This window comes from Dama dama, chromosome 18, assembly GCF_033118175.1.
Source record: "Dama dama isolate Ldn47 chromosome 18, ASM3311817v1, whole genome shotgun sequence".
NCBI lineage: Eukaryota > Metazoa > Chordata > Mammalia > Artiodactyla > Cervidae > Dama > Dama dama.
In genome coordinates this window covers 45,277,438-45,289,461 of record NC_083698.1, presented here as the reverse complement: position 1 = coordinate 45,289,461, position 12,024 = coordinate 45,277,438, and the positions used below count along the sequence as shown (strand labels likewise).

The 12,024-nt window shown below is 43.9% G+C and overlaps 1 long non-coding RNA gene across 1 annotated transcript in view; it reads left to right on the top strand.

The window, feature by feature from the left end:
• The first annotated feature begins 471 nt into the window (after positions 1-471).
• The window catches only part of LOC133072801 (uncharacterized), a 235,881-nt gene continuing 224,328 nt past the window's right edge, over positions 472-12,024 (top strand). Inside the window, exon 1 of the long non-coding RNA XR_009696810.1 lies at positions 472-550. This is a non-coding gene — a long non-coding RNA (uncharacterized LOC133072801). The remainder of the gene's footprint in view (positions 551-12,024) is intronic.

Here is a 12,024-nt window from a genome sequence, read left to right as displayed (position 1 = left end):
GGTTTTTCTGCTTTGTTTTAACCATGGTATCTCTGGGCTCACCTGGGAAGCAAACTATAGTTGATAATGTTTTTATGAAATACATTTCAAATTCCAACCAACTGTCCATAGTTCTGAAAGAATCCATTTGTAAGTCTTTCTGTGCAAAATACTTCAGAATTTGAACATTTTCTCTTGACACCTCTGAATTCCCTGACACCTTCTACTTTATACTCTGAAATCTCTACGTAAAGTACAAATGGAGATATTTTGGTTAAAATTTCTTATTTTTACTTCTTGTACCCTCCTCCACCTTACTATTTCTGTAACAGGTACCTTGCCGATGTGCCCATGTCAAGTAGTTTAATTCTATTTCTGAGCCACTGTGGTCAAATTCAGAGCACTGTACTTAGTACATTAGGTCAAGCAAGATAACCCAGACTAATTTTTCAGGTTGCCAGTTATTTTAAAAAAAAAAAAAAATCGAAGTAGCCACTAACTACAAATGGCTAGTCCAGATGGAGATGTGTCATAAGTTAGAATGCACACCAAAGACCTAACACCAAAAAAGGTAAAATCTCTTTATTTTATACTGGTTACATATTAAAATGGTACCTTTTAATATATTGGGTTAAATAAGAACCATTATTAAAATGGAAATAATAATGGAAGAAATTTTCCATTATTAAAATGGAAAACAAACTGAACATGATGAGCAGATATTTTTAGCTAGCTCAAGGCAAAGGAGATGAATTCTTGAGGTAAGTGTATAGAATTATGAACCTCGATAAGAGCTGAGGGGTGCTTTTGCTACACAGTAAAACAGTAAGATGAGGAGAGGAGAAACTTAGCTTTTTGAACAGAAAGCTTTTGAATTCAGCCTTTTGTGTTATAATGCCAATAAGAAAGAAGAAAGAACACTGAGTCCCTCTTTTGTGTTCTTGATGCTGGGAAAGCACTGAAGCGGTAGAAAGGTGTATTCACAGCATACTTGCCTTTCAGGAGGCCAAAGTTGGCAACCTTTCCTGGGTTACTGTTTAGAAGAGTGCCTGTTGTGGCTAGATATTGTTTTATGGTATTTGGGTCTTTTCTCCATGTATTTTTCTCCTTCCTTCATTCAAACTGAGAGTCTATTCCATGTACATTATCTCAGGAGGTATAAGGCAGGCTGGAAAGCGGAAGTGACTTAGCAGGCTTTTCAGCTTTTGTTTTCCAAAGTCTGATTCCTGGGGTACTGGGGAGAGTTAAGAGGGAGAAGTGAATTAGCTGATATAAGAAGCTATCTTGAAGGTTAGCTATCTAGGTTAGCTTGGAGCTTCACTCTCACATTGGAGAAAGGTCACTCTCTCCAGGGCAGGAGGGAGAGGAGAGAGGACGGGTGTCCAGGCACAGTAGGAAGGAGGCCATGGGCAGTACCTTGGGGGCAGCAGGACTCCAGGGAGTGGTGCATGGTGTATTGAGGCAAAACGGCAGTAAACAGACTGGTCAGAACATTCTGTGCCCCAAGGGTGGGACACAGGCAGCAGAGATCACCAGCCCGTGGCCCCAGGTGGACTTGGACAGTAGACGTCTCACTCCCACTTGGGACGTGTTGACTTTTTGCTGGAATCCAGAACGAAAGCATATCACAGATGAGAGAAGGAGGGGTGACATTCCCTACTGGTGTAGTGGAATATGGGCTTCAGGCAGAAATGAATTCAAATTGGAGACCATGTAGCCAGTGATGTCTATTTTACAATCTTCTCACAGCCAGGAGATTTACCCCCTACAACATGGTGATGGAAAAATATTTGGGGCTGTGAACTCCTCTTCTCTCTTGCAGATCTGTAGATTCCCGTCTCAGTATATAGGCAGGTAGGGTCACAGGATAAGATAAGATTGTCCATTCCATGGATGCTGTGAGTTGTACCTCTAGAACTTCACAAGCTCCCCTTTGCAGGAAATCTGGTAGTCCTTCAGAACAGCTTGGGAACAAGAACTGAAGGGATAGGGGCCGTTGACTAGAACGTGACGCATTTTACTGCCTGTACATGACAGGAAGGGACATTATTCCTTTTTTTAAGATAAGAGTTTTACCAGTCAAAAAATTAAGGCCATTAAAAACATTTACTGGGAAAGACTCTGATTTAGCAAGATAGTCAAGCTCCACCCCTAGCTGATCAAGATAGCTAAGGTAGAAATTCCCTCAGAGTGGGAAAATGTCAAGCAGATTGCTTTGAACTGAGTTTGGGAACACTCTTACCACCTTTTCTACTTCTTAGAATATTCCATGTTCTGCTTTTGTATTTTAACCATCCTGCTCTAGTCTAAGTCCAGTGGAGAAAAAAAAATTGCTCATCTTTAATACATACCACTACTTCTATTAGGAAGAAAGAAAAGCAATAAAGAACAGTTATAAGATTAGTAAAGAATCTGCCTACAATACAAGAGGGTTTGATCCCTGGGTGAGGAAGATCCCCTGGGGTAGGAAATGGCAATCTGCTCTAGTATTCTTGCCTGGAAAATTTCATGAACAGAGGAGCCTGGCAGGCTGCAGTTCATGGAGTCCTAAAGAGACACAACTAAGCACGTGCATGCATGCACGCGCGCACACACACACACAGGATCAATATCCATACCTTGGAATGTTAGGGAAGAGGGGAGATAGGAAAGAGCCTGAGGGGCAGACAATGGAAGAACTTTCATTCCTTGACTGTATAGAACAACAAACCGAGTTTGTTCATGATGCATTGCTCAATTATTTAATTGCTTTTAACAAACGTAAATGCCTCTTGTGCTACACAGAATTTAGGTCTGGTCATTGTGGCCTCTTTTATCACTGCATCTATATAGCTAGCTCAGGGATGAGTGCCCAAGTCCTTGTTCTTCCCTTGCTGTGCAGGTCCTTCTTGGGCAGGCACTTGGTCAATGTTTGCTGACTGCCGCCACCCAGAGCAACCAGAGAAGATACTGGGAGCTACTTATATCCCAATCACTAGGACAGCAATAGTCACTGCAGCATTGAAACCCAAATTCTATGCAGGCGATAGGTTAGTGAACCATCACTAAGTAGTAGTAGAACCATGACCCTCTAGAGTAGGAGTCCTTGAAGACTGTCTCGTGTCACCCCTTAATCCTATTGACAAGGAAAGGGGGCCCAAATGAGGTCAACCAATCCTTTCACCAGTTTTTGGAAGAATTAAGGGCCATCGTCTTCTCCTGATACCTAGCCTTTTGTTCTTGGTATCCAATTAGTAACTTGAAGGATGACAGTGGCTCAAGCACAGGTCACAAATGTAGCAGAAATGAGCAAATCAACCCTAGTGGTGAACAATCAGAAGTAATAGGCCTGACTGGCATGGGGAGGGCCTGTCCTGCCTAAGGCTTTCAGATTTTTATCCTGTGTTATTTCTGTAACAAATTATGACAGGCCTCGTGGCTGGAAACAATGTAAGTTTATTATGATTGTTATTATTTTTAAATTTATTATTTGAAAGAAATCTGAAGTGGGTCTTGCTGGGCTAAAACTAGGGTGCTGGCAGGGCTGTGTTCCTTGTGGAGGCTCTAGGAGAGAATTTGTTTTCAGTTTCTAGGGGCCACCTGTATTCCTTGGCTCATAGTCCCCTTCTCCATCTTCAAAGCCAGTGATGGGCAGTCGAGTCTTTCTCATGAGGCCATCTCTCTGGTTCTGACTCTGTCTTTCTCTTCCATTTTCTAAGTCCTGTGATTCCATTGCGTGTGCACGTGCGCTCAGTCATGTCCAATTCTTTACAAGTCCGCAGAGTGTAATCCACCAGGCTCCTCTGTTCATGGGATTTCCCAGGCAAGAATACTGGAGTGGGTTGCCATTTCCTTCTTCAAGGGATCTTCCCAATCCAGGGATCGAGTCTGTGTCTCTTGTGTCTCCTGGCAGATGCATGTGGCAGATACATGGCCACCTGGGAAGCCCCACTGGGATCAACCAAATAATCCTGGATAATCTCACCATTTAAAAAAAATTAATCACATCTGCAAAATCCCCTTTGTCATGGAAGGTGTTAGATGACAGATTCTGGGGATTAGGACACGAAGGTCTTTCAGACGTCATTATGCTGCCTACAACGTCCCTTAGCCAAAGTATTAATAAACATTAATGCATCTGTCGGTTGGATGGAGTCCATGGGCTGCCAGTTTGTAATTCTCAATTTATTGATATGCTAAGTATCACATAGATACATAAAAAGTATGATGAAGCCTTTAACTTTGAGAATAGTCAGACTGGAGGATAAAGATGAACACAAAGCAGTGGGACATCATGTGCTAGGAAGTGTGTAGGGAAGCACCACCTGGCACACAGGCTTTGATGCGGCCAGTGGTGCTCTGGGTCTTGCTAGTGCCTGCAAGTCTTGTATCTCAATTCTAGATGGGAGAGAAACCCACATTCTGATTGACTCACCTTATCTGAGAAGAAACTGAAGGCTTTGAAGAGGGGAAGTGACAGAGTTAATGGTGGAACTGGGGTTAGGGTTCTGGGATCTTAATGCCGCAGCTCATTTCTCCTGCTGCCGTACAGGCTAATTCCAACCAGTGTTCCTGCCTGGCATTCATGGCTCTTCATTCTCTGACTCCACAGTATCATCTACTGCCACCTTCTCTTATGAACCAAGGCGCCCTTGCTCTCATCACATTACCCTCCTTGTTGCCCCAAGAATGCACACACTCTTCATTCATTGGTTTGCTCATCCATTCTTGATGCATAGATTAAGCTCCTAGTTTGCAAGGCTCTGAACCAGGTTCTGCAATATATGAGCCAGTCCTGTGCTCTGAGGATCTTCTCATTCAACCCAACAGTCCCTATGCTTGTCCTGTTGTAGCACTAATGGAGGATTGTTCATTCGTTGGTCAATGCCCTGACACGTCCTCTCCATTCTTCCCATCTTCAGAGCAGAAGGCCAGTGGTTAGTGGGAAAGAGCACTATTGTTCAAGAGAACACTTGAAAAATAGTTTCCTGTAACTTAGAAAAGATCAGCATATGTTTTTGTAAGCTTATGTATAAGCAGTAGATGACCCAAGGAAAGCTGATGTGACTTACAGGAAGGAACCACCAGTAGTGGCTCATGTGGCGCTGTGTGGTCAGAACACCCTTTTTGAAGTGAATACCTAGGAGCTTCAGGGCTTCCCTGGTGACTCAGATGGTAAAAAAATCTGTCTGCCAATGCAGGATATGCAGGTTCAATCCCTGGGTTAGGAAGATCCCCTGGAGGAGGGCATGACAACCCATTCTAGTCTCCTTGCCTGGAGAATACCCATGGACAGAGGAGACTGGAGGGCTACAGTCCATGGGGTCGCAAAGAGTTGGACACGACTGAGCAGAGTGACTAAGCACAGCACTAGGAGCTTCAAATAGTCTTTGTTTTTCCAAAGGGAAGGAAAACAACTCAGATAAGGAGTTCTACACCCTTCTGAGGAGGGAACTTGGCATCTGATCTTTCAACTTTGTGTTCTTTGAGTAAATACCATAAAAGCATAAAGGAACTGGGAAAGTTAGTCTTGAGAAGAGGCTAGAGAGAGAAACTACAAGAGTCACCTGTCTGAGGGGGGAGATTTGTTCTGCTCATTCCAAGGGAACAATGTCATTGAGAGAAAGCTTCAAGAGGTATTTTTCAGTCATGTGACTTAGTCCCCAAAGCGACATGGTCGAAATAGCAGATGAGGAAACTCTTGGTTGCAAGAACAAAAATCCTAGCCCAAATGAGCTGCTGCTGCTAAATCACGTCAGTCATGTCCGACTCTGTGTGACCCCATAGACGGCAGCCCGCCAGGCTCCCGTCCCTGGGATTCTCCAACCAAGAATACTGGAGTGGGTTGCCATTTCCTTCTCCAATGCATGAAAGTGGAAAGTGAAAGTGAAGTCGCTCAGTCATGTCCGACTCTTTGCGACCCCATGGACTGCAGCCTACCAGGCTCCTCTGTCCATAGGATTTCCCAGGCAAGAGTACTGGAGTGGGGTGCCATTGCCTTCTCTGCCAGATGAGCTAGGCAAAGATAATAAAGAACTTAATAATGACTGAAGCCAGTCAGCCTTAGATTCCCAGCACATGGTTAGAATTCTGTCTCCATTCCTGGCCTCCCGGGACAGGATCTGAGGGCCACATGGTTGGCATCCCAGGTCACACCCCATAATTTAGCCACTTGCTTGGCTGAAACCAGTCTCCCTCCCCAGCACACTCCAGGGATTGGCTTTCTCTGACCCTGGAGAACATTGTGGGAGAAGTGGGGGGGGGGGGAGAGAATAGGAGTTCCCCACCCAAACCTCAAAGTGAATGTTCATGTGACCACCCACACCCCTAAGAAAGTCAAGCTGCTTAATTGGTGAAGGGAGAATGGGTGAAAAGTAGATGGTAAGAGGAGGTGCTGTCTGTCTCCAAGATGGGTCAGAACAATTGAAGCCCTTGGCTTGTTTCTTTTGTTCCACACACAGGCTGTGCAGGTTTCTTGAGCAGCACTTCCTCAGATGCCCTGTTACTCTGTCCAGTTCCACCCTCTCATATCCTCTGCTGCTCTCAACACCAGGTTGCTCAGCTTCAAGGCTCCATCCACATTCTCCTCCTCAGCCCTTCCAGCAAAGCCAGAGAACTGGTATGATGGGTAGGACTGTGTGAGGACAGGGCGAGTCTGTGTGGGGCAGGGGTGGGGGAATGGAGAACAATGGCTGTTTCATCGCTTTATCCCATCATGTCAGGAAAACCCAAATTCTCCCAAGTGGAAAGGTCGACTTTGCAAGACACTGAGTTCCCAAACCTGGAGACCAAGACTCGCTCATAGGAACTAAGGAGGCTGGGATTTATAAACTCTCTCAGTGCTCTGTGGCCTGGAACTTTAGACAAGTCCACTCTGTGTGTCTTAAAGAGGCAATTTCTGTTCTCACCCACTGTCACGTGTGTGGTAATGATTTAAAGCTGAATTTGTATCTCAACTAGGGTCTGGCACACCTGGGTCTGTTCAACAATTCACTGCATGCATCGCATGTCAGATATAAGTTCCAATCAGTAAAAGAACACTGTGCCCACTTTTCTTTCATACAGCTTATAATAAACACCTCAGTTCAGTTCAGTTCAGTCACTCAGTTGTGTCCAACTCTTTGCAACCCAGTGGACTGCAGCACGCCAGGCCTCCCTGTCCATTGCCAACTCCTGGAGCTTACTCAAACTCATGTCCATTGCTTTGGTGATGCCATCCAACCATGTCATCCTCTGTCATCTCCTTCTCCTCCCACCTTCATTCTTTCCCAGCATCAGAATCTTCTCCAGTGACTAGGCTCCTCGCATCAGGTGGCCAAAGTACTGGAGTTTCAGCTTCAGCATCAGTCCTTCCAATGAATATTCAGGACTGATTTCCTTTAGGATAGACTGATTGGATCTCCTTTCTGTCCAAAGGACTCTCAAGAGTCTTCTCCAACACCACAGTTCAAAAGCATCAATTCTTTGACACTCAACTTTCTTATAGTCTAACTCTCACATCCATACATGACCACTGGAAAAACCATGGATTTGACTAGATGGACCTTGGTAAAATAATGTCTCTGCTTTTTAATATGCTGTCTAGGTTGGTCATAGCTTTTCTTCCAAGGAGCAAGTATCTTTTAATTTCATGGCTGCAGTCACCATCTGCAGTGATTTTGGAGCCCCCCAAAAATAAAGTCTGATACTATTTCCTCTGTTTCCCCATCTATTTCCCATGAAGTGATGGGACCAAATGCCATGATCTTAGTTTTCTGGATGTTGAGCTTTAAGCCAACTTTTTCGCTCTCCTCTTTCACTTTCATCAAGAGGCTCTTTAGTTCCTCTTCACTTTCTGCCATAAGGGTGGTGTCATCTGCATATCTGAAGTTACTTATATTTCTCCCAGAAATCTTGATTCCAGCTTGTGCTTCATCCAGCCCAGCATTTCTCATGATTTTCATATAAGTTAAATAAGCAGGGTGACAATATACAGCCTTGACGTACTCCTTTCCCAATTTGGAATCAGTATGTTGTTCCATGTCCAGTTCTAACTGTTGCTTCTTGACCTGCATACAGATTTCTCAGGAGGCAGGTCAGGTGGTCTGGTATTCCCATCTCTTTCAGAACTTTCCACAGTTTGTTGTGATCCACACAATCAAAGGCTTTGGCATAATGAATAAACCAATAGTAGCTGTTTTTCTGGAACTCTCTTGCTTTTTTGACAATCCAGCGGATATTGGCAATTTGATCTCTGGTTCCTCTGCCTCTTATAAATCCAGCTTGAACATCTGGAAGTTCACAGTTCAAGTACTGTTGAAGCCAGTCTTGGAGAATTTTGAGCATTACTTTGCTAGTGGGTGAGATGAGTGCAACTGTGCGGTAGTTTGAACATTCCTTGGCATTGCCTTTCTTTGGGATTGGAAGGAAAACTGACTTTTTCCAGTCCTGTGACCACTGCTGCATTTTCCATATTTGCTGGCATATTGAGTGCAGCACTTCCACAGCATCATCTTTTAGGATTTGAAATAGCTCAACTGGAATTCAGTCACCTCCACTAGCTTTGTTTGTAGTGATGCTTTGTAAGGCTCACTTAACTTCACATTCCAGTATGTCTGGCTCTAAGTGAGTGATCACACCATCATGATTATCTGGGTCATGAAAATCTTTTTTGTATAGTTCTTCCGTGTATTTTTGCCACTTTTTCTTAATCTCTTCTGCTTCTGTTAGGTCCATACCATTTCTGCCCTTCATTGTGCCCATCTTTGCATGAAATGTTCCCTTGGTGTCTCTAATTTTCTTGAAGATATCTCTAGTCTTTCTCATTCTATTGTTTTCCTCTATTTCTTTGCATTGAGGAAGGTTTTCTATATTTGGCCTTAGGGCAAGCAACAGGGAGGGAACACAGTCCTGCCTTCAACAGAAATTTGGGTTAGAGATTTACTGAACATGGCCCCACCCATCAGAACAAGACCATTTCCCCCTCAGTCAGTTGGTCCCATCAGGAAGCTTCCATAAGCCTCTTATTCTTATCCATCAGAAGGTAGACAGAATCAAAATCACAGTCACAGAAAACTAACCAAACTGACCACGTGGACCACAGCCTTGTCTAGCTCAATGAAACTATGAGCCATGCCATGTAGGGCCACCCATGACAGATGGGTAATGGCAGAGAGTTCTGACAAAATGTGGTCCACTGGAAAATGGATGGCAAAACACTTTGTATTCTTGCCTTGAAAACCCCATGAACAGTATGAAAAGGCAAAAAGATATGGCACTGAAAGATGAACTCTGCAGTTCGGTAGGTGTCCAATATGCTACTGGAGAAGAGTGGAGAAATAACTCCAAAAACAATGAAGAGATGGAACCAAAGCAACAACACCACCCAGTTGTGGATGTGACAGGTGAGAGAAGTAAAATCCAATGCTATAAAGAGCAATATTGCATAGGAACCTGAAACGTTAGGTCCATGAATCAAGGCAAATTGGAAGTCGTTGAACAGGAGATGGCAAGAGTGAACATTGACATTTTAGGAATCAGCGAACCAAGATGGACTGGAATGGCTGAATTTAACTGAGATGACCATTATATCTACTTCTGTGGGCAAGAATCCCTTAGAAGAAATGTAGTAGCCATCACAGTCAACAAGAGTCCGAAATGCAGTACTTGGATGCAATCTCAAAAGCGACAGAATGATCTCTGTTCGTTTCCAAAGCAAACCATTCAATATCACAGTAATCCAAGTCTATGCCCCAACCAGTAATGCTGAAGAAGCTGAAGTTGAACAGTTCTATGAAGACCTACAAGACCTTCTAGATCTAACACCTATAAAAGATGTCCTTTCCATAATAGGGGACTGGGATGCAAAAGTAAGAAGTCAAGAGCTACCTGGAGTAACAGGCAAATCTGGCCTTGGAATACAGAATGAAGCAGGGCAAAGGCTAATAGAGTTTTGCCAAGAGAATGCATTGGTCATAGCAAACACCCTCTTCCAATAACACAGGAGAAGACTCTACATATGGACATCACCAGATGGCCAACTCTGAAATCAGATTGATTATATTCTTTGCGGCCAAAGATGGAGAAGCTCTATACAGTCAGCAAAAACAAGACCGGGAGCTGACTGTGGCTCAGATCATGAACTCCTTATTGCCAAATTCAGACTTAAAATGAAGAAAGTAGGGAAAACCGCTAGACCATTCAGATATGAGCTAAATCATATCCCTTGCAATTGTACAGTGGAAGTGACAAGCAGATTCAAGGAATTAGATCTGACAGACAGGGTGCTCAAAGAACTATGGACAGAGGTTTGTGAGATTGTACAGGAGGCAGTGATCAAGATCATCCCCACGAAAAAGAAATGCAAAAAGGCAAAATGGCTTTCTGAGGAGGCCTTACAAATAGCTTAGAAAAGAAGACAAGCTAAAGGCAAAGGAGAAAAGGAAAGATAACAAACACCTGGAAATATCTAATATTTGGCCAAGTTTTTCCATGCAGATGGATAGGCCTTCACATCCATTGAATGTTAGAACACTGGGCTTAGTGCAGCTTAAGTTAGTCTATAGAAACTCTAGTGTTTAAAGGACTTCTCATGGGTCTACTTTGTGTGCATTAAGGAAGTTTCTCACCGGATTCAAAGCTAGTTTAATCTGAATTATAGTCTGGTACATCTGGGACTCAAACTTCAAGTGCCATATTTGATAAAGACTATCCTATAACAAACATCCCTGGCAGAAGGGGAAAAATAGTAAAAAGCAAAAACCAAACAAAAACCAGTAACAAGTGAAAAAACCTCCTTAACTGATGGGAAGTAAAAATAATAGCAGTCATCTAGAAAAGAAAACGAAGCCCTTTTGATCTTACCCATTTTTGAGATAAATAATGGATTCAATACAAAGGATTCCAAAATCAAAGATAAAATTTTTGGAAGATACCTCGCAATATTTAATGAGGCACTTATCTCCTGGCCAGTTTGCCTTGGAAGGCTCACCAGGAATGTCTATTTCTCTAAGTTAAAAGAGTGTTGGAAGCTTAATTGTGACTTTTATTGTTTAATGCTCAAGGTGGCTATGTGAGAACACCTGCTTTAAAATGTTCACGACTGAAATGATTATGATGACGATAAAGTGAAACACTAGAGCCTCAAGATCTGTGGGGTAACGGAGAAGACCAGAGTTGCTCTGTCACCACACCCCCTTCCTACAAGAAGGCCTCCGTTCAGATCCCATGAGGCCCTTCATCTGCCACAAGAGGGTGTAATCCCTTCCCCCAGCTTGGCTGACTGCCAATGCATATAGTTTTGTATTTCACCATCATTATAGAAAGCTCTATTCCAAAGAATCATCAAGCAGGTCACTAATTATCAGGGACTCAGTTGTGAGGAGTACTATTCCAAGGAAGGTTCCTTGAAGGTGATGAACTCCCAATACTAAACTTCAGCCATATGTTAGCATGCCTTCAGAGAATAGCTTCCTTGGACCACAAAGTTCTGACTTCCCACCTTAGTTTTACTGAGCCCAACTTTGGCATCTTGCCATGTGCATTCTCTGAGGAGCATCTTCCAACCAGTGCCAAGAAATGTGATGCTGTGTGAAAGGTCGGGGCATGCCCCCGGGAAAGTGCTGCAAGGCAAATTCCGGAGGCTGGCTAAACTTCCAGGGGCTGGCCCCCTGCAGCCTGGTCCAATCAGGTACCAACATAAAGCCCTCAGACACTGACCACCGCTGTAGCCCGCGCTTTCTTCCTTATATGAAAAGACCTGGCCTGGATGCCTGCCCGGACTATAAAACCCCTCCCCACCCCTCACACCTTGCAGACTCCCTTTGTCTCCTCACTCACCAGCCCCCGGGAGTTCTGCCCGAGAGCGACGCTTAATAAAAGGCCTTTACCACCGGTCCTTAGAGGCGGCTTTTTTCCTCCCGCGGCGTTTTTCCTAACACTGTGCTTGTGATAAGTGGATTTGGAGAAACTATTCCTGGTTGTTGTACATTTCCTTCTGGTATGCACTTTGATTTGCAGATACCCATCTCAACACCCCCAGTCCCAGGCCTTGCAGGAAAGTGTTGAAGGTTTTGGCCCAGCTCTCAC